At 36.2% G+C, this 24,171-nt stretch overlaps 1 long non-coding RNA gene across 1 annotated transcript; it reads right to left on the reverse strand.

The window, feature by feature from the left end:
- Positions 1 to 13,251: 13,251 nt before the first annotated feature.
- On the reverse strand, positions 13,252 to 15,929 carry LOC131014612 (uncharacterized). The gene is made up of 5 exons (XR_009098272.1): positions 15,284 to 15,929; positions 15,044 to 15,202; positions 14,419 to 14,497; positions 13,866 to 13,941; positions 13,252 to 13,771 (listed from the first exon to the last, which is right to left on the reverse strand). It is a non-coding gene; the product is annotated as an uncharacterized LOC131014612 (long non-coding RNA).
- Between the last annotated feature and the right edge of the window lie 8,242 nt (positions 15,930 to 24,171).

Genomic DNA, 24,171 nt, shown 5'->3' on the forward strand with positions numbered 1-24,171 from the left:
TGAAAAAAGATGAAGCAATACAACATGGTTTATACAATACCGAATATAACCAAAAAGCATATTTAGAAAAAGTATGTTGGAGTTTATATTTGTTACCACATCGTTTCCAAATCCATCAAAGTGCCTATTTCCTTAATAATAATGCACTATAATATTCATTAATTGAATCAACTGTAACTCCAAGATCGTGCCACCACACTTGGTTTGACAAATCATCGCACCTTAATATATTTTTCGTTATTGCCTCAAAATATATATATATATATATATATATATATATATATATATATATATATATATTTCATTATTTTTTCACTAATAGTGATGATTTGTGACAATCATTATCTTGAACTGTTTTATTATAAGGAATAGAAGGGCCTTCTCAATCACCTGTCATATATAGAGTAGTTAGGTCAGTCATAGTGCTTGTTTGGTTCAAGTAGAGAAAAAAAAAATGGAATCAAATAAAGAAGTGGAGTGGTAACAATAATTATTATTTTTATTGAGTGTTTGGTTTAACAATGAGAATGAATCACTAGTAAGAGGTTCCTTTTTTTTTTTGTTTCCTCTATTTTGAAAGGTACCAAATTGGGTGATTGAATTACCCTTAAGTAAGGGTAATGGTTAACTCATTACTCAAACCAAACAACAGATAATGGATTCAATTAATTGAATCCTTTCCAACCTCTAAAACACCCAACCAAACATGAGCTTAGAATATAAAATAGGAACAACTTTATATCATTGATCTACCCATAATCTAATGGTTGAGAGTTTATCTTTGGGGAATCGAGTATAAATGTCTGAATTTAATGTATTATGGTTGAGAGTTGATCTTTGAGAAATCATGCTTAAATGTCTGAATTTTTTGTGGAATACGTCTGAATCCGATATGTAAATATCTGAATTTCAAAAATTAATTTTCGCTCCTTATGAAATTCGAACTCAATACCTTAAATTCATCCAATAAAGTGATGAATCAATCGTAGATCTAAGAAAAATTGAAATAATCTAGTGTTACCTAATTAGTTTAATTCTACTCTCATCCTTTAAGCCGATTTCAGTGGTCCGAAGACTCCGAACCAATATTCAAGTTATAAATGATAAGGAAGTTGGTGTGTTCGATATTGCTGGTATTGTTTTTCCGCTTTCTGAAAAATTAAATTGTTGAGTTGGATGAAGAAATAAATTATTTGATTAGGTATTTCAGATTACATTTAATATATAGTACTATTCGTGGATGCATTGAAGAATTTAATTATTGAATAAAGTTTTTGAAATTGAACTGTATGAATTTAGGGTTGAACAATTGAACTGTACTTTTAACATATTTTGGTGGAATGGTTGGATTTAATCTTTTAATTTGGTCGGCTTGGGAAGAGATATAAAGTTGGATGGTGATATCGATCAGATATAGATATTGTAATTAAGTTATCAAACTGATATCAGATTTATAATATTTATAGATGAGTTTTTTCCTTTATTTTTTTGGAGGGGTGTGCCCCCCAAAGACAGGCCTTCTTAATCGGTCATTAATAAGTAGTATTATATAAAATCAAATCTTAGATGGGTGAGCTCACCAACCTAGACCATGGGCCTTCTTAATCGGTCATTAATAAGTATTATATAAATCATGAATAATTAATTGCATTTCAAGTTTTATTTGATATTATAAATATAATTTCTATCTTATTTTTTTAAATGAATTATTATTTTATAAAACGTACGTGACTTTATTTTGTATATTTCAGTATTTTTCGTGAATCATCAAATTGTTCTTTTGTTTTCGTGTGTAAACGTTGCAGATGAAAGATGAATAAAATTAAAATAAAAAAATAATTATAAAAGACAAGTGAATATCACATGATAGTTCTTAAAAAATCAGTAGGCAATGAACACAGAGTGATGAAGTTGACCCCTGCCCTTGTAGTTTATTATTGCCATTACAGTCAAATGGAGTATATAGTAAATAGAAGAAAATTTTCTCCATACCACTTTAATAATCCCTTATTTCATTGAGACGTCTTTAGATATAGTCCAATTTTTTAAATTTAAATTGCATTAACATGTGTGAAGATAATATGTATATGAGTTACATTTTTCTAGCTAACACCATTAATTATATTTTCTTAATATGTAAAAAGACAATACAGATTATGAAAGTGAGACGAAGGGAATGAATATGATTTTGTCCTATACTAATACCTCATACAAATAGTTGTAGCTTTTGTTGGAAATTGGTTGTGAGTAACCAATGTTTAATAATTTTTCGAGTACCGAAAACATTTAATTTAGCAGAATTAAATGGGACAGGATCGATCTACGTTCCGAGTAGATGATCGTAGTATATTTATTTACTCAAAACCGATTTCCGGTGAGTGAGAAATAATTGTTTAAAGTTGGGTACTTGAAACATTGAGCTGTGGGAAAAGATAAGTATTAAATAAGATTTAATGCTTATCTCACATCGGAATGTGGATAACATTTATTACAGTATAAAAGCTATTACATCACAGGATGTAATAAAATTGTGTGCACACGTGACGGGTTGCACAGCCCACACGCGCGCGCCGCCGCCGCCGCCCGCCCGGCCCCGGCCCCGGTCCCGTCGCCCGACGCCCGGCGCCCGGTCCCGGTCCCGGCCCGTCCCCGTCACCCGACGCGCGGCCGTGGACTTGGACTTGGATCTTGGCAATTGGTCTTTGGGTGGTCTTTGGGCTGGCCTTTGGGCCTACCCGAAGGAGACGAGGCCCAACTCAGTTGGGCCTACGCGCACGCACACGAAGCCCGCTAGGGCTTGGCCCGGGAGGACCCTTGGTCTCCCAGGAAGCTTCCCACGTAACTGCAGAGCCGTTACTTCTGTAACCGCTGTCGGAGAATTCATGGCAAATTCAAACAGCAGGGCTGTTACGTCCGTTTCTGTCTGTAACTCCCGACACACTTGAATACCATCAATGGTATTAACTCCCCCTATTGATGTGGACTGTGCCCTATAAATAGGACAGCCTCCATGCATCATACTACACCTGAAAACAAGCATTACACTCTTACTCTGCTGCATTCTGCATCGTATAGTTCTGTTCTCGCCTCGTTCCAGTTCGCCGGAGCTCGTTGGTGTGCGGTGCTGCTACCTACGAGACGAAGCCGTTTTATCTTTGGGGACGACACGCCAAACCGAGAGCACTACCGGGGCGTATCTCGTCTTGCGGACAGAGGATCCTCCTCGACTCGGCTATTTTTCTGGTTCTGTTCTATTGTAATTTCAATTCAGTTTTCACCTTGTAATCTCATCTCCTACATTTCTGTGTTCCATTGTACTACGCCCGCGAGCTTATATTCCAACAATCGCAAGACGAGATAAGCTTGCAACGTGGGAGTTTTGAACTTCTAATTGAACATAATATTTTCGAAACCTAATACCTTTGCTGGAGATGTCGACCGGTCCTGCGAACTCCACCGAGGCTGCCAACGCCGTCGCCGCTTGCGCTGCCTCTGCCGCCGCTGCTGCCGCCGCCGCGGCCGCATCAACCGTGGCACCCGCCACCTCTGCCGTTGTTGCCTCCACTTTTAGTGGTGGCCCTTTTGGTGGTCCAACACCGATACCTTTCTTGTTTGGTGCTAACCAAACGACTCTTGGAGGAGATAGTTCCGTGCAAGGAACGGTTGGCCAAACCTCGTTTGGGTCAACGATTGGTTCCACTTCGAGTGGTTCCATGGGGTCCACTTTTGGACGAACGATTGGGGCCTTCGGGACCAACGTGGTGAGCCATGGCAACATGGCGGGATCGGTGCCAATGCAGCCCCCGAGGGCAAATGCAATAGCCGAAAAGCCACCTAAGTTTGGTGGGTCACACTTCAAAATGTGGCAGCACAAGATGATGTTCTACATCACGACTTTGGGCTTGGTCGATTTCCTGTGGGAAGACGAGCCACCTGCGCCGGCGGACAACGAGACCAATTTTTGGGTGCATGCCGCATATGACGATTGGCGCTATGGCGACTATCTTTGTAAACATTTTATTTTAGAAGGTTTAGAAGATAGTTTATACAATGTATACGCCAATGTAAAGACCTCCAAACCACTTTGGGAGGCACTAGAGAACAAGTATCGTAGTGATGATGTAATAGCTAAGTTCTTAGACTTTAAGATGATCGATGGTAGATCGATCATGGATCAAGTGCAAGAATTCCAACTTATCTTGCATGAGTTGGAATCCGAAGGGATGAAAATGCCCGAAGCTTTCATCACTGCGGCGGTCATCGAGATGCTACCGCCAAGCTGGATTGACTTCAAGAGCTACATTATGCAAAACAAAGAGGAGATGACTCTTGAAGGTCTCATGGTTAAGCTGCGCCAAGAATTTGACGTGAGGGAATGTATGACCAAGGTCGAAAACTCACCTCAAATCAAAGCTAACTTGTTGGAGCGTGGTGGCCCATCCAACTCCAACAAACGTGGGCGTCCTAATCCCAAGGACAAAGGCAAAGGCAAAGCCAAAGCTCCTGCTCGCAAGTTCGAAGGGGATCGCTACAACTGTGGCAAACCGGGCCACTTGGCGAAAGACTGTCGCAAGCCCAAGAAGAAGAAGGCGAAGCAAGATGCCAACGTTGTCGAGAAGGACTTCGACGATTGGAACGAGGATGACTTAGCGGCGGTTATCACCGAGGAGGTCAACCTTGTTGAGAACCAAGGTGCTTGGTTTATTGACACGGGCGCAACCGTGCACGTGTGCTCCGACAAGAGGCGCTTCTCTACCTACAAGGCTGTTGAAGGGAGGAAGCTAAGCATGGGTAACCAAGTGTCGTCGGAAGTTGCCGGAATGGGTGATGTGGTGTTCAAGCTTTCATCCGGCACGGAGATAACCTTGAAGGATGTGCTGCATGTCCCGGACATCCGCAAGAATCTCATCTCGGGGTCCATACTAGTTAATAAGGGCTTTAAACTAGTTTTTGAGTCCGAGAAAGTTGTTGTAACCAAGTTTGGAAAGTACCTTGGTAGGGGTTTTCTCACCAATGGGCTTTTCAAGCTTAATGTTCAGCCGGTCAAGCGTGTAACTGGCAAGCCTATCAATGAAAATGCTACTACTTCCTCTTACTTGGTTGAGTGTTGTGATTTATGGCATTGTAGATTAGGACATGTTAATCTAAATGCGATAAAAAGATTAGTAAATATGGATTTACTAAAAATAAACGAGTTTAACACTCAAAACAAATGTCAAATTTGTGTTGAAGCAAAAATGACGAATTCTCCGTTTCATTCTGTGGAAAGGAGCACTAAACCTTTAGAACTAATCCACACCGACGTGTGTGATCTAAAGTTTGTGCAAACTCGAGGTGGTAAGAAGTACTTTATCACGTTTATTGATGACTGCACAAGGTATTGCTATCTTTATCTTCTAAGAAGTAAAGATGAGGCTATTGAAGCTTTCAAGAACTTCAAAACAGAAGCCGAGAATCAACTTGGTAGTCGAATTAAGATGGTTCGAAGTGATAGAGGGGGAGAATATGTTGCTCCGTTTGAGGAATTATGCAACGCTAGTGGTATAATACATCAAACAACTGCTCCATATTCACCTCAATCTAATGGTGTTGCTGAACGCAAGAATCGAACTCTTAAGGGGATGATGAATGACATGTTGATTAGTTCTGGGTTACCCCAGAACATGTGGGGGGAGGCTGTTCTATCAGCCAACTATATCCTCAATAAAATACCACTCAATGGAAGGGACGTCACTCCCTATGAGTTGTGGAAAGGCAGAAAGCCCTCATACAAATACCTTAAAGTGTGGGGGTGTTTAGCCAAGGTACAAGTGCCTCCACCCAAACAAGTCACAATCGGTCCTAAAACAATTGATTGTATCTTTATTGGGTATGCACTAAACAGCAATGCACATCGTTTTTTGGTTCACAAGTCAGACATTCCAACAATGACTGTAGGAATGACGATGGAATCAAATAACGCTGTCTACTTTGAGAATATCGTTCCTTGTAAAGACAAGGGAAAAGAAGAAGCTAGTACAAGCAACGATACTAGAGAAGAAGATACTAGTTCTGAACCTGTTGAGACAGTGCCCGAATCGCGAAAGCGACCAGGCCCTGACCTTGAAGTGTCAGAACCAAGACGTAGTAAACGAGGCAGGATTGCCAAGGACTTTGGTCCAGAATATATCGCCTTCATGCTAGATGAAGAACCTTCATCTATCAAAGTGGCGTTCTCTAGACCAGACGGACTACTCTGGAGGGAAGCAGTCCAGAGTGAAATTGATTCAATCATGCAAAACCACACTTGGGTGTTGGTTGACTTACCTGAAGGTTGTAAATGGATCCTAAAAAGGAAATATAAAGCTGATGGATCAATAGACAAGTATAAGGCGCGCTTAGTCGTTAAAGGATTTAAGCAGCGTGAGGGGTACGATTTTTTCGATACCTATTCACCAGTGACGAGGATTACATCTATTCGAGTGCTTCTCGCGATTGCAGCTCTGCACAATCTTGAGATTCATCAAATGGATGTCAAAACTGCGTTCTTAAACGGTGATCTGGAAGAAGAAGTCTATATGGAGCAACCTGAAGGGTTTGTAGTACCTGGACAAGAGAAAAAGGTATGCAAACTAGTAAAGTCTCTTTATGGACTAAAACAAGCGCCGCTGCAATGGCACTTGAAATTTGACAATGTTATGTTGTCAAATGGCTTCAAAATCAACGAATGTGACAAATGTGTCTACATCAAGAGCACTAGTAATGGGTACGTTATGGTGTGTCTCTATGTAGACGACATGTTGATTATGGGAAGCAACAATCGTATCATTGTTGATACGAAGAACATGTTAAAAAGGAATTTTGACATGAAAGACATGGGGTTAGCTGACGTGATCCTTGGAATGAAAATTCTCAGGACCACTGATGGAATAACTTTGACACAATCTCATTACATTGAGAAAGTGCTCAAAAGGTTTAATGCGTTTGACAAATCGCCTGTAAAAACCCCATTAGAACTCAACGTTCACATGGAGAAGAACATGGGTGAACCTGTCGCACAGGAAGAATATGCAAGGATCATTGGGTGCCTTATGTATATTACAAATTGCACTCGACCTGATCTTGCATGCCCAGTGAACAAATTAAGTCGCTATACAAGCAATCCAAGTAAAGAACATTGGAAAGCACTTGAGAGAGTTTTGAGATACTTAAAGTATACTCTAAACTTTGGAATACACTACACGAGATACCCCCCGGTACTTGAAGGGTACTGTGATGCTAACTGGATATCCGACGCGAAAGACTCGTTATCAACGAGTGGTTACGTGTTCACTATAGGGGGAGGAGCAATCTCGTGGAGGTCTACAAAACAGACATGTATTGCTAGATCCACCATGGAGTCAGAATTCATCGCTTTAGACAAAGCAGGTGAAGAAGCCGAATGGCTACGAAACTTTTTGGAAGATATTCCATGTTGGTCAAAACCCGTGCCGCCCGTCATGATAAACTGCGACAACCAAGCAGCTATTGGGAGGGCGAAAAGTGGGTTGTACAACGGTAAGTCTCGACACATACGTCGACGACCTAAACTTTCGGATTAGACCAACTTTAGGTGAACTTTCGACTGTCAGTTAACTCTAATTTCATCGAAAGTCAAACTCGAGTGATAATTGCAATAAAAATATAAATTTATATATTTTTTATCTTAATTGAAAGTTCAGGTGAAAATTACGAACTTTTTCCAAATTTTTTGTATTTTTTGGCCATAACCCAAAGTTTAATTTATCAATAATGATTTTTTATAAAATTGTCTAGGAAACAATCAAACAAAAAGTTCCATGCTGTTGGAATGGTTATCCAAATTCATTAAAAATGGCTCATCTTTCTATTGTAAACAGCCCACTATTTATTTGAGGTATCAGCCCACTATTTTCTTGAGGTATCAGCCCATTAAAAATATAAGCTAACAAAATTAATTATGGCAAATTGGTAATTCGTTGAATCCATATATTGTGGAGCTAGTCCTTTTGGTATGTACTACTATCATTTATATATCAAAAGAAGTTCAATTTAATGTTTAGTAGGAAAAGCGGTATTTTGTAAATCTAAATGATGGGACATTAATTTGCCGAAAGCTCACAATTTAGAATCCAAAATTGCCAATTCAAAAAATTAAACATGATGTGGTTATTTCATGATGATTTGTAAGTGATTCTTGTGGGCCTGCCTAAACTTCTTTTGAACATTGATGTTGACTCTCTTTAACTTTTTTCTTAAAAAAAAAAAAAGAAGAAGTGATTTTTTATTGTAATTCCGAGTAATTATTAGTGCATCTCTAAATTCTGATATTCTTCACATTTTTTTTAATGGTATGTTATTTTTATAAAGTTGCCGACTAGTATAGAAATGAAATGCCAATTGACGAGATGCTCAATCGAATTCTTTTTAATTTATTGTTTTTCGAGATATTATTTCCCCAACATATAATTTCACAAGATTAATTAGTGTAATCATAGATAATTAGAAAGCCATACATGTGGATATATAAGCTATACAAGTCGTTGGATTTATATTTGCAAATGATTTTTTTAACAGGTTGCTATTGAACTCATTCAAAGTTCGAAATACGATAAAAATCAAAATTTCGTCGTGTTTTAACTTCCTTTCTTTCTTTGGTTTTTTTTTTTTGGTTGTAAAGTCCATTCTTAAGATCTCTTCCCCTAAGGGAAAAAAAATTGTTGACTTTTAACATGATCATTAATTACTTGGAAAAAATTATTAGCCTTTTAATTAAACTCATTCTTGGTAATTCAAAATGTAAAAAGTACGTAGCAGACAAGCTTAAAAGATTTTCGTATTTTAAGCCACAATTGACGTACGACAAACTAAAGTTTCTACTTTAATTTGTCGAATCATTTATAATTTGACTTGATTATTTAAATGTTTTATTAATTACGAGTTTGTAGCGGTAAGAAGTTGCCAAAAACTTGAACGATTTCGGCAAAAAGAATGTTAGAAAAGCTAAAGTCGTATGTTTCCACAACTTTTGACTTCGCAGACACACACATGTTGAGACACACACTGTTGGAATTGTTAGCTGTGTACACATTGGATGTAAACTAAAGTGGAGTAATTAATAAATACCAAAGTTCGGCTCTTGTAAAGGCATATATGGTCCTAAAATATTTGTACATATTGAATATAGGTCAATTTGGACTATCTGAATATGAGAGCATTGACAGTGGGGATGATCTGATAGAGGGGAATCATATTGGATCAAGGAGGCTCAGTGGGATGACATGATAGCTGACCTGATATTTTTAGTTTTAATTTTTATATTTTTCATTTAAATTTAATTACACAAATTTAAATAACACAATTTACTTCAAATTTAAATTGCATTAATTTTAAAATCCTAAAAATTACATAAAAAATTACTTAAATCTTAAAAATTTAAAGACATATCATAAAATAACTATTCCGGCTCTAGAGGTCCGAAATCAAATCACGTTGGAGTTGAGCATGTATCTGTCTATCTCGAAGAATTGCATCTCTTCGCACGTATTCCTCGAAGCAAACCGGTGTTGCTCAAGCACTCTCGGACGAGTCACTGCTAGACGCCCCGTGTCCTGCGTCGTCATCTCTCTAATGGGCAACTTTTTCACCTTCGTTGTCAACAATCATGTTGTGGAGAATGATTCAACACAGCATGATTTTCTTGAGGTTGTCGACGTACCAATCTCGCGCTGGACTTCGAATGATTCCCCATCGAGCTTGAAGCACTCCAAAGGCACGTTCGACATCCTTTCGTGTCGATTCTTGCATCTTCTTGAACCTCACCTTCGTTGGATTGGTCGCCATCGGCAGACTCTTGACGAAGCAGCACCACTCCGAATATATGCCGTCGCACAAATAGTAGTTCATCTGGTAGTTGCATCGGTTGGCCTCAAAGATCACCGGCGCCGCCATTCCATCCAACACGTCGGAGAACAAAGGCGACTGGTTCAGAATGTTGATGTCGTTGTTCGAACTGGCGACACCGAAGAAGGCATGCCAAATCCACAGATCGTGGGATGCAACGACCTCCAAGATTAAGGTGGACTCCCCCTGATCACCGCGTGTATATGCGCCGTGCCACGCCTTTGGGAAATTCTTCCACGCCCAATGCATACAATCGAGACTCTCGAGCATCCCGTAAAATCTGTGTCACGCCTCGTGCATCTAAAGAAGGCGTTGGATGTCCGCCTGCGTCTGACGTCGAACATACTCACCTAAGTAAGCCCGGATGACAGCCTTGCAGAATCTCTTGAGGCATATACGCCCTGTCGTGTCGGCGACCTTGAGATACTCGTCAAAAGTATCTGCACTAACCCGGTGGCTAATTGGCGGATAGCCGCCGTGCATTTCTGCAAAGGCGTGAGAGAGTCCCGACCTCGTGCATCATGGCTCATCTAAAAATAAGTATCTTGACCTTGAACAGCCTCGACGATGCGTAAGAACAACTCCTTCTGCATTCGAAAACGATGTTGAAAAAATGTAGGCCCGTATGTCGGATTGTCGTTGAAGTAGTCTTGCATAAGATGTAAATGAGCAGCCTCACAATCACGGTGGGCATATTATCGGTGACGAACAACACGTTCCAGCGCCGGTTGGGAGTACATTTAAGCAAGCAATTGTTCTGCTCCTGGATCTCATGGATGATTGTCTGCGCTACCTTGTCGGAGGAAGACGACGAATTATCATCGAACCATTCCATCTTTTTAAGAAAAAGAGAAGAAGATTGAAGGAGAAATGAAAGAAGATTGAAAGAGAAATAAATTTGTGTGTGTGAATGAAGAAATGAGTGGATGTATTTATAGAAGAGAAAAAAAAATTAAAAATGATGTTAACGACTATTTTAAATTTTGAATTTTTTTTAATTTTTTTTTAAATAGAGCACGTGCATAGCACGCATTTAAATAACGCGTATTATATATGCACGCGCGTTCGATTTTGGCTATCGGGCCTCCCTCGATTCCCTTGTTCCTGCAGTGGGCGACCCGATTTCGGGGTGAGTCGAGTCCCCCTAACGGATCCCGCTGTGGATGCTCTTACAACACAATGATATTAATTCTTTTTTTATATTCTAACAGTAAACTTTTCATATTGTAAAAATAGAAAAAATATATTTCGTCACTAGGTTTGACATTTTTCTCCCAATAATATCACGCGTTTAATTGTTAAAACTTGTCACAATCTTTCATCTTTTTTTGGCCGATGTCACGAGGCACAAATGCGACATAAAATCTAATCTGTCACGCGGGTTTTCTTATGTTGAAATATATATGTCTTGGTGTATTATTAAAAAAATATTGAAACACTGCATATCAATTTATCAATAATCGAAGAACGTGACTTTACTAAAAGCAGCTCAATATTTCGTAAGGATAATAATTATAATAATGAACGCCATTTCAATTATAATAACACACGTCTACTTTTAGTTAATGGTACGCAAAAAGCAAAACCAATCAAGATATGTAAAGCACCCTAATAACACTACTTTTACAAAAATAACAAACACAACCAAAACGTTCCTATATTGGCGGCTGTCTTTTTGTCTTCCAAGTTAACCTCTGGCCTTTTTGCAATTAGTTTTTTCATTTTGCTCATTTTTCTCTCGACTGTTCTCCTGTGAGACCGATTCTTGTCCAGAGAAGGTGCGGTCGTGCCTGACAATACGAATAGGGAGTGAGGGCAGCTTTGGTGAAGCCGCGATAGCAACCAAGGGCGCGGCTACGGAGTGCACATCTGTACTGAAAAACTAATACTATTATAAAAATATTACTTTTTTCTTATAAATGATTACTTTTTATTACTACAATAATTACTTGATAAAACAAAAAATATAAATTCTCGTGAGTAAAAATAATAATTGTTGTGAAAAAGATAACCTTTGACAAATATTATCTTTCTTCATGTTGATTATTATTTTTCATCATAACAATAATTACTTTGAATTATTCGGCCTATGACTCACGCCCCAGTCCCGATCCGATCCATCCCACTCGTACACTTAATCTCACCCATTTTTTTTGTCTTTTTCTTTATGCTTGTATTGAACCTTGACACCACAAAATCTCGTCTCTTAATCATTCATTTTCAATTGATAAGCTGATAGTTTGAGTTAACGTTAGTATGTGATTGTATTTTTTAGTTTTTTATTAATAAATAAATAAAATTGTTTGAACGTTAATATAATAAATAAATAAATATAATAGCATTACTCAACCACAAATATACTAATGTTCAATATACTCAGCTGGCAATGATCGAATATGTCGAGCATTAGTGCATTTATCGTTAATACTCAACATGCTCAACTTGCATTGGTCGAGCATGTGGAGCGAAATTCGTGATTTCAGTAAACTTTGTGATGTAAGTAAGAATAATTTTATTCTTTCAAACTCAAAATAAGTACTCCATTAACCCTATAAAACAAGTTCATTTTTATAATTTTTTCATAGTAAATATTTTATATTTTATTTTTTATCTTGGTAAAAACAACCATTGAAACCCTATAGAATATTATCCAGTTTTTCCTTCCCGAAGAATGCAGTGATCGGCTTCTAAGCCTACTTTTCATGCTCAACAACTATATCTAATACTCCCTCCGTCCACTAATTCATGACCTAGGGGAGGAAACACGGGTTTTAAGAAAAAATATATTGTTTATTAGTTGAGTGGATAAAAAGTGTATTGTTTATTGGGATCCATTAATTAAAAAATGTATAAATAGCTACTAAAAATGGGTAGGACATGAATTAGTCACTACAAGAAACTGGACAATCAGCGACGGAATTTTCCGTCGCTAAATCCAAATTTTCCGTCGCTAAAAGTGATCAACGACGGCGACCGCGGGTCGCCGTATTTGTGGTCGCTAAGTTTTTTACCGACGGAAATTGTGTCCGTCGCTAATTTACCGACGGAAACAACGACGGCGCGGCCGTCGGCGGTAAAAAGACGACGAAGGCGTCGGCAGAAATCAGCGACGGAAATAGCGACGGAAATTTCCGTCGCTATTTAGCGACAGACGGAATTTCCGTCGCTATTCAGCTACCCAACGTTAACGACGGATTAAAATTCCGTCGCTATTCGGCCGCACTGTTTTTAGCTACGAACCACGATTCCGTCGCTAAAAATTAAAAAAATAATAAAAAAAATTATAATTTACCATTCCTAGTTATCGACGTCCTGTTATTATCAATATATCAATCTCCAAAACACCAAATATGTAAAATATTAAAATTTAAACTGACATTCAAATCTTCATAACATAACATAAAATATCCAACTGTTCAAAAACATAATAGAAACATTCAAGTATTCAAATACAAAAACACAAACATAATAGTGAAAATGATGGTCCAGAGGGTGGAGTCGGTCCAGGTGGAAGCCTAGCCAATATCTGCTCGAACATACGCTGTTGAGCCTCAAATCGAGCCTCGGTCTGCTCATCTTTCTGCCTCATCTCCTCTTTCTGACGTTCTATCGCCGCTAAGGCATCCTGCAACTGCAACTCCACATCCACAAGTCGTTGTGGATTGACAGTAGGGCCCTGAAACTGAGATGTACCACTCGACTGCTCACTACTCCTATAGCTGGCTGCAAGTCCACCAAATCCAAACATTCTCTTCTTTTTGTCGAGTCCACTAACAGCCTCCACGTACACCTTGTTCATATCGATCTCTGGCGGATCAGAATCATCATCCACATGCTGACTCTGAGAAGCAACTAATTCATCCATTCTTTCCTACAATATAATATATATAAAAAAAAGAGTTATACTTAAGAATTAGAGCAATAAAAATAATACTTAAACAAGTACTTAATATTTTACTACTTACTGCAATCTTGCTCCATTCTTGCTCTAGCCAAGGTCAATCCTCCAATCTGCATGAGCTTCATACCAACAAAGACATCCTGACAAGCCAAAATATTAGTATTAGTCCTATAGCAACGTGTCATTGTAACATTCAATTTTGTCACACATATTACTCCAACATCATCTATACAAGTGAAGTATAAGTTCCAACACATAACCAACTGTACTGCGCTAACATCAAGTACACTAAGCAAAAAGAAGTCTTAATATAATGAGAACTCAGTAATAGTAGAAAATATAGCCTAAAAAAGAGTACAAAAATTGCATAAAAAGAACGAGCATTTGCACCACAAGCTATATATTAGCTGGAGGAATACTCATAATTAATTAGAAATTAAACCAACAATCAAAATATTTTATAGTCAAATGCATTGTGAAAGAAGCTTGGACCTAATAAAGCACCATCGAAGCTTGTAACATGACCATGCTCATCTAAAGTTTAATTATTTTCACTATGGCTACCATTTGAGCCATAGTAGCAAAAAAAAAAGATAATTAATGACATGAAAACTTACTTGTTTTTTACTCGTTCTTTTCTCTTGTTGTCCTCGACTAGTTTCTTTATTCCTCAAGAATCAAGGATGGAGTGGTATACTACAAATAAGAATTAATCCAAATCAACAAAAGAATTATCTTAAAGCAAAAAAATATAACCAACATTTAAACCAAAATGTAATTATTTTGTAGTCATGATTGAACAAAAATCTAATTATTATGTAACTCAAAGTGGAAAACTAGTTCAACTTTCTATTGCTTCTTCTTGATCGACGCTTATCATTTGAGACATTGAATGAGCTACAAATACACACACTATGATAAAAAATGAAACAAAAGCACGAGTAGGGAATTGACCAAATTAATCAAGAAGTAAAAGATAGATTTTTTTATCCACTATAGAAGTCATCCTCAAATCTCAAACCAACCCACCCCACCCCACCCCACCCCACCGGGGCCATCCCATAGAAGTAAAGGTGGAATTAAAAAACATTTAGTTTAAGATATACTGGAGCATATATACCATACGCAATGGATGAGAATTCTTAATGCATTTGAAAATCGTGAATAAAAAATACAGTAATTAAAGTAGCTAGAAAATGAACTTCAGCGGCGGAGATGAGTATTTTGAAGAACAATTTTGACCTGGAGATGAGTATTCGGCAGCAGCGGCGGAGCTCTTCAGACGAGAACAGAGGAGGACGGCCTCCGGCGGCAGTCTCCGGCGCACGACACTCTCCGACAGCAACAATCAGCAACTTGGGATTTAAAAAGTTTACAAATCGATTCTTCAACCGAATTCCCCTTAAAAAAAATACAAATCGGTTCTTCAACCAAACATTCAAAAATTCAACCAAACATTCAAAAATTAAACTGAAAGCTTACATTGATGGACGATGTCGACGGTGTGGTGGCGGAGTCGGCGTCGTGGCGGAGAAGAGAGCCTGCCGGCAGAGGAGCGCTACAGACGAAACAGAGGACGGCGGCTGCGAACCTTCACCGGGAACAACTCAGCGGGAAATCGGCCAGATCGACGGCGTTCTCCAGCGGCGCGCAGGTTCGGCGAGCTCCAACGGCGGCGTTTGTCCGATTTGAGGAAGAGGCGTCGATTTTGGAGAATGAAGGGGCGGCGAGCTCTTTTACAAATATGAATGAATTTTGAAGAAGGGGGAAACCCGTGGCCTAGTTTTATTAGGGCCCACCGACGGAAACACCATTCCGTCGTTATTTTTAGTGTATAACGTCTGTCCGTCGTTACCGCCGTCGTTAAATCAACGACGGACACTATTCCGTCGTTATTTCCTTTAAAATTCAGAAAATAAAATTTAAAAATTGAAACAACGACGTAATGATTTCCGTCGTTAATATGTGCCGTCGTTAATCCGTCGTTGTTTCCGTCGTTGATTGACCGCAAAATTAACGCGCTATTTTCCGTCGTAATTCCGTCGGTAATTCCGATGGTATATCAAAGAACTCATTTCTGTCGGTATTCCGTCGGTAATTCCGTCGTAGAATAGAGACGGAATAATTTCCGTCGGTAAATCCGTCGGAGTCCGATAGATTTTCTTGTAGTGAGTGGACAGACCAAAAAAAAAAGTAGAACATGAATTGGTGGACGGGAGGAGTATAATCTTTGACTAAAATTTCATTGAAAAGATCAAAGTTGCGATTTGCAAGGAAATGTAGGAGATAAATATAATACATAAAAATCAAAGGCAATAGCTGTGCCTAAGAACATAGAGAGCTTTTCCCTTAAGAGAAAACATTACGGAGCTAGTCTAAAATAAAAATAGTGGAGTATTTAATTAATATCGAAATCAAGTAATGGCATATACGATGATCGTTAGCATAGTGAAAAATTTAATTTTAGTTTTAATTTTCAGAAATAGGCATGAAAATAAAACCAAATAACTTGAAAACATGCATGAAAATCAAACCCAACAAGGCAACAACTTGATACTCTGATTCATGTTCATTTAATTATTTGAAGCTTGTGACTTGATAAGCATCTAGTAGGAGCTTAAACATAATAATTTTTGTTCAATAATAATCATATAAGTTATAACTCATCTCTAGTTGGAGCTCAGTAAGTAAAAATGAAACAAATTAACAAGTACATAAATATTAAACTATATAACTAGACTCGATAAACAATCAAATAACCACGGAGTGCATAATTTCAAAACTCAATATCTTTTGGAACAAGCTTGAATAACTATATATATTCAATTCTACTAGACTCATTTAGAGCCCTATCTTCGAATTAAGCAGATATCAAGTCCATCACAATCATTCAGAAAGAAGAACAATGATTAAAGTAAGAGTAAATGAATTTGAAATTCATTATGGAACGAACTCACACGAAGAGTGTAATATTTTTTTTTCTTTTTATCTTTTGAGAGCAAATGTGTGCATTCAAGCTAATCAATCTGCAAACAGTAATTATTTCATGAGATAAAATAAAATATAGAGGCAACGTTTTGCGTGACAAACGCAAATGGGCAGGCACGGTCGAGCCCACTCAGAACTCAACTAGTAATAAATAGTGATTTGAAACCATGTGACAAACTATGATTTGTACTGATTTTAGGATTATGATTAGCAATAAATATGAAACAGCAAGTCTCACACGCTTTCACGTTCCGGCTTCAGTCAATCGATTATTCACTTTTAAAAAGCGCACTTCAATTTCAACATGTGCTCTCTGCTCTTGCATTTATGTTCTTGTTTCGTAAAAAGCGTGTTCTTGGGAGAATATTATGTTAGAGCATCAACAACCGTGAGCTTTGTTGGGTGCAATAGAAGTGCAATGGTATTGCACCCACTTGGATGCAATGGATTTAATTTTTTTTTTTTTTGCTTGAAAAGTGGCGCGTGTTGCCACCGCCCCTCCTTCGCACCCGGTGCGCCCGCTTGCTCCCTCTCCATCGCTCCCGGGTTCGGCAACGCTGGCGGGTGCGATAGGCCGGGCTCGATCCCGCCATTGCACCCGCCGTTGTTGATGCTCTTATACATTTGTGTCAATTTCCGTTCATGTGTTCTATTTGGTACTTTGCACGATGTTTAATTATATACTCCCTCCGTCTCTGAAATAAGTTTCTCTTTGAGGACGGCACGGGTTTTAAGGAAAAGTGGAGAAAATGTGTTATAATTAGTATTGGGAGTGGTGAAAATGTGAAAAAGTGTTATAATTAGTATTGAGAGTGGTGAAAAAGTGAAAAGTAAGAATAAAATAAAGTATTATTAGTGATGGGTAGTTGTCCAAAAATGGAACGAAAGAAAGAGAAACTTATTTGGGGGACGCCCCAAAAAGGAAAAAAGAGAAACTTATTTCAAAGACGGAGGGAGTATAGATTACTACATTTTTGCAATGGGGATCGTTTAACAACAGTAGACTTTTAGGGTGCGTTCACTTTTATGGATGAGAAAATGATGGATAACAAAAATTTATGTTTTTAAATGCCTCCTTTCTTATTCCACATTTTACACAAAAGAGAAGTTCACCATTTTTTCTTCCCTATTTTCACTTCAAGGATGGATAATATTATCTCTCTATTTTGGTGTGATAATATTATCCCTCCTTGAAGTGAAAATAAGGAAGGAAAAATGGCGAACTTCTCTTTTGTGTAAAATGTGGGATAAGAAATGAGACATTTAAATGCATAAATTTTTGTTATCCTCATTTAGAGGAATAAAAAGCAAACACACCATTAGAAGATTAATCTGAAACTTGCTCCGTTTTCAATGTGAAATTTTTTCTGAAGATGTGAAACACTACTTAGTTGCAAGCATGTCATACTCTTGTTTGCTGAGGTGAAGGCTCGACTATTTCTAGTAAATGCTTTATTTCCAATCATTTTAGTTGAGGCTGAGTCGTACCATTGGAAATAATTAAAGATAAATCTTGAAAATACGCTCAATCTATTCAATCAAACTTAACATGAGATTGACTATCTGAAGGAGAAACTTCAACCAATAGAATCTAGTAATGTTGATGAGATAAAAAAGATCATGAAAGATAACTCCGAAGGATCCATTGAATGATGATACGATCAGCTGATGCAAAGCGAAGTTCTGGGAAGACAGAAACCACAACGCTCAACCAATTTTCCTTAAAGACTCGTTTGTTCACCCAACAAATCAACTCAAGTCAAGGAGAGCACAAGAAAATCAAGTTGGAGCAACAGAAAATCAGAAAGATGATGCTAATATCAAAATAGATAAATAGATAATCACAACTGGCATTCAGAGAATCCTTCTCACCAACGTCAACACCAACTGTTGGCATTTCCAAGATAATGAAACCAACCATTGGAATATATTGCAAAAATTCAACAAGTGATATCATCATTTAAGGGGGAACTTCAAACGAAAGAAGTCAAGTATACAGCTCACTGAAAATATCTCAAGTTGGTCCAATCAACATTGCTTCTTCAGGAAAGAAGGAGCATCGGGGATCATCATGCTGAATATATCCAACAACTGGTACCTTCAATGATCCAACTGGACAGTATGAAGCTGTGAAGACTCCATGTTGAAGAATGATGCTCTAAGAAAATCAACATGGAGCTCATAAAGGGATAAAAGCTAAATCAAAGAAATAAACTTCACAAGATCGTGCTAACAAGATGAACTCTTCCCAACAACCTCAGAAGTACACATCTTACATCAAGAGGGAATATTATTAAGCTCGATGTCAACTCAACCGCTACAACTCAAGTTGCTTATGCTGAGGAATTCAGAAAGACCTATTCAATGTTCAATAACAAGCAACCTAATTTCAAGGAACATCGGCTCATCAACAATCATAATTGTAGAGAAAATTTTCTTCACTAACAACTGAAATCAATTAGCATACCAACACTTGGTATCATGCAAACGAAATCTCAAAGCGTGAAGATGAAGATAAACTTCAAGATGTTGAATCAAGAATTAGCAGAAGTATACCAGCTCAAACTACCACATCGACAGTTGGTATCAATGAAGTTGAAGATGAAGTTGAAGTGATGAGCATCCCTCTGATCTTACCTGCAGACATTGCCTTAAAACCAGAGGGAACAACATCAACAATGTAACCAGCTCAAGCCTCAAGCTAACAATGCAAAAGCTCCATCAATGCAATATTAGTTTGACAAACTTATCGATCAAGCTGATCTGCCTGGCAATCATCACATTTTCAGAAACTGATGTTCAGGCCCTAGCTGCGACTGATCAGTCAACTAAGAAAAGACCAATCAAATAGACAAAAATCAGAGAACCTAAAGTGACTCCTCATCAGCCAGACTAGTCGACAAACTGATCAGCATGCTGATCAGTTAAGATGATCAAACTAAAGACAATGTTATGAATAATGTTGAAGCAAGTGGCAACACATGCTGATAAGTCACCTCTATAATGCAAAATGTACAGTTTGATAAGCTCAACAATTGACGACTAAAGTGGTATCTATTGATTACTACATTAGCAAACTAGTTTAAATTCAGACTTATTTATGAGTACTCTTAAATGCAAATATACATTTGAATATTTGAATTTATTGTTACTAAGTGTCATGAATTCCATTATCTCTAGGTTGTTTCACATAAATTGATTTGACATGTTGCATATGTATTTAATCTGAAGGTTTTCTTTTCGAAAATATCACTACTAATTTCATGACATAAAGCAAATATTGTCTTGAAAATCACATAAGAGTCTAATTTAGCCATTGACTAAGTCAAATCTTATTGAGACTGCATACATAATTCTTCAAAATGCATGGCTAAAAAGCTGGCGTATCACATCTGAGAAAACATAAAGAAAAGATAACAGACGTGTGAAGAAAGGCTTTGGCGTAGCCACCGCCACTTGCAGAGTGTTTTCTACACGCATTACAAAGCCTCATGCTGTAAATACAAGAGCTTAATTTTTCAAAGACATATCACTTTTGAAAAGCTCCATGCATTCTCCAAACATAATTTCTTCCAAACTATCATTCTCCTAAACTCATCAAAAGTATCATTTCCTTACTAAAGCCAAATCCTTTAACGCAAACATTCATCCACTATGGGGTTTGCAGATCACCCAATGGAGAAATTGTAGATGCAAATGCTCATAGAGAGGTTGCACCCTCTTACTGTCATGCAAATGTGGAAAAGGACGATCTCGACTTGTGTTATCATCTCTAGTACTTACGTCTTCTATTTCATGAACTCCAATCCATTTAGATGAACAAGTAATTAGGAAGTGATTTGTATAATGGAATGAAATGGTGATTCCTACCTTGCTTCCATTCATTTGCTTTGTATATTTTCTTTGTAGGAATCACCATTCCATTTGGAATTACCGTTCCTACATTCATGGGAATCACCATTCCTTCCACTTACTTTGGTATTAGTCATTTCATTCCATTCTTAATCATTCTAAATTTAAGTTTTGACATGTATATTTGTATGAAACATACATTATTATTATTATTATTATTATTATTATTATTATTATTATTATTATTATTATTATTATTATTATTATTATTATTATTATTATTATTATTATTATTATTATTATTTAACTCAAAATATAAAAAGTATTTTTCTGAATTAAAAAATATTTTTTTTAAGAAAATAAAATATTATCAACTTTATATAAGCAACAATCTAATATATAGATTGAAATTGATGCAACACATTACATAATCATATACAATATGATTCTATGTATTTGTGAAATTTATAGATATATATTTTTTTACTTAAATAATTTTATTTTTAAATGAAAATTGATATGCTTACGGTTTAAATATGTGTATAAAAATAATACTTTGTGAAATTTATGCTAAATTTTATGGACTCCTTAATACTATTTAGTCTTAACACAAGTAAGTATTAATTAATTCAAACGTAAGTTCTATAAAGTTAAAGAAGAAAATTAGAATTACAAGTACTTAAATCTATCTATCGACAATCGATTTTTTTTTTTTTACTTTTAGCAAAAAAATGTATATCCTATAGAACTATATTTCACATCTACAAAATTACCATTTTAATTTATATTTTTGCAAATGTTATTCGTGAAATAGATCAATAAAATATTTATCTACTCAATTATATTTATAATTTTGTTAAAAGGTAAATTAGTAAAATAAAATAATTTCATTCAATTCATAAACTTTATTTCTAACTATCAATCATAAGAATGGAATCAAACAAAGAATTACAATTTCATTCCTTTTTTTTTTTTTTTTGAGAATCCACAATTCCATTCATTTGGTATTCCTTGTACATACCAAGCATAGGAATCACCAAAGTTTGTCATTCATTTTCCATCTTCATTCCATTCCACACTCATTACATTCCATTATACCAATCACCTACAAAGTTAACTACTGAAATCTTAGAATAATTGAATTTGGTGGATATGCAAACTTTTGTCCCACAATAAAAACATGAAGTTACTATAAATACTTAATTAATTTTGGAGAACAATTGTTAATAACCATGCGTCCTATAGACATTTTCCTTTTTGAATCGTCATGCCTACCTTGAAACATTTTATTTAACAAAATTTTTACCCTTTATTCACTTTTCCAACTACCACATTTTTTTTAATATATTAATAGTATTAAATAAAGAAATTTACACTTAACATACTAAATACTATAGTCCAAAAGTTATTTAAATTTCTTAGTTCAAAATTTTTGTCTCAAGATAAATGAGACAGATGAAGTAATTATTTTCTATTAGACTGTATTTTAAATACATACGTTGTATAAATTGAAAGTAACATAACTACATAAGGAGCACAAGAATATATAAAAATGAATATCTAAAATGGAATTTGTACTCAAAATTTGAGGTGCAAGGAGTCGATAGTGATAGAACATTGATAAATAGAGGACGATAGATAAGTAAATAAAGGGGTAATAAATGAGCATCCGGCTCGAGGCGTAACGCATTTTTTTACTAATTTCAACGACTAATGCAACCTGCTCACCAAATCTATCAGAAATTGACGTAAGATGTGGCAAAGATACATAACGTGGTGGTGTGTGTGTTTGGGGGGTGGGGACCAACTGTGCGTCTGTGTGCATTAATAAGAATAATTAATAATATAATTGGAGATAAAAATATTTTTATATTTTGAAAATATATACTATGTTAAAAAGAGCGAGAGAGATAAATGAATATACTCATTCGTCTCATTCTTCTTATTTTATTTCTTTTCGATACGAGAATTTAAATATATATATATATATATATATATATATATATAAATCAGTTAAAATAAATAGAACTCATTTTGAAGGGTTATTATTACTCTCTTTGTCCCAGCTAAGTTGATCAATTTCTTTACGACACGGAATTTAAAAAATTAGTATTTTAAGTGTGTTTGATAATAAAATGAATAAATGATTAGATGTTTCATGGCTTATATTTATTCCATATCAAAAAAATTGATCAGCTTAGTTGAGATGACCCAAAATAGAATATTGATCAATTTAATTAGAACAAAAGGAGTACTTTTTATGAAAATAAGACAAGAAGAATGAAACGACAAAAAAAAAAGAAAATGAGACAAGAAAGAAAAGGAGGGAAGTGTATTATTTCTTAAGTGATAGGAGAGACAGTTATGCATGAGTCACAATGACATTTGATATAAATAATGAGTTATGTATTGATTTTCATTTTAGAAAGTGGTCTATTAAAATGGGATGTCCAAATAAGAAAACATGTCCCATTCAATTGGGACAGAGAGAGTATATATTTTGTATCAAGATTTTTATATATGTCATGCAATTTACAATTTGAGACTCTTTGCTTTCCCCAAATATCTGAAACTTGTATTCCTATTTTACCCTACGTGTATTTTGCTTTGCAAGCCCTCTATCATGTGTCGCGTTCTTAGGGCACCACATGCAAACAATGTGTGGTCTAAATTTGGTACTACATACTACTTAATGATACGGTACTAGCGGAACCAACTATATATATATATATATATATATATATACACACAAACACACACACACACACATATATATAGCAGTGGACTAAAATAAAAATACTTCTTAAAATATAAAATATGAACAATTTTCAGCCATTAGATCATCAAGATCTACGGTTGATTTATCACCTTGTTGGATGAATACATGGTCCTGAGTTTTAATCCCATAAGTATCAAAGTTCATTTTTGAAATTCAGACATATACACAACAAATTCTACATAATTCATAATTTTTCATACTATTTCTCTAAGATTAAATCTCAACCATTAAATTATGATTAGATCAATGGTGTAGATTGTTCGCTATTTTATTTTAACACGCTGCAAGTGTACGGGTGCAATTATGTACAGTAGCAAGCAATGTCGTATTCCACAGAGACTGAATTTATCAATTCCTATCCTAAATTATTCTACTCTATCTGGACAAACGAAATTAAGAGTTTTGTTTTCAAAAATAAATAAATAAATAACAGGAAACAAAGTAAATCAAGCTGTGAAACAAAGAAACAGAAAAGAGAAGATTTCCCAAGGCAAAGGTTTCAACAGATTCTCCTAACTAACATGTTCAATTCAATTAATAAGATGATTCCTAAGACAATCTCTAAGCTAGTCCATACCCACTCCCGTGGCATACAAACCGTTGATTACATGCAAGGCTACCATCCATGGATCGCACTTCTAACATGTAACTACTCCTAAAAGTTCCTAGGATTAACGCCCTCACAGTTATCAATTCCCTTCAGAATTAAAATAAATGTGTTCTATGTTCTTAGTTCAGGTAATAATTATCA

The sequence above is a fragment of the Salvia miltiorrhiza genome, chromosome 3, assembly GCF_028751815.1.
Source record: "Salvia miltiorrhiza cultivar Shanhuang (shh) chromosome 3, IMPLAD_Smil_shh, whole genome shotgun sequence".
Lineage (NCBI taxonomy): Eukaryota > Viridiplantae > Streptophyta > Magnoliopsida > Lamiales > Lamiaceae > Salvia > Salvia miltiorrhiza.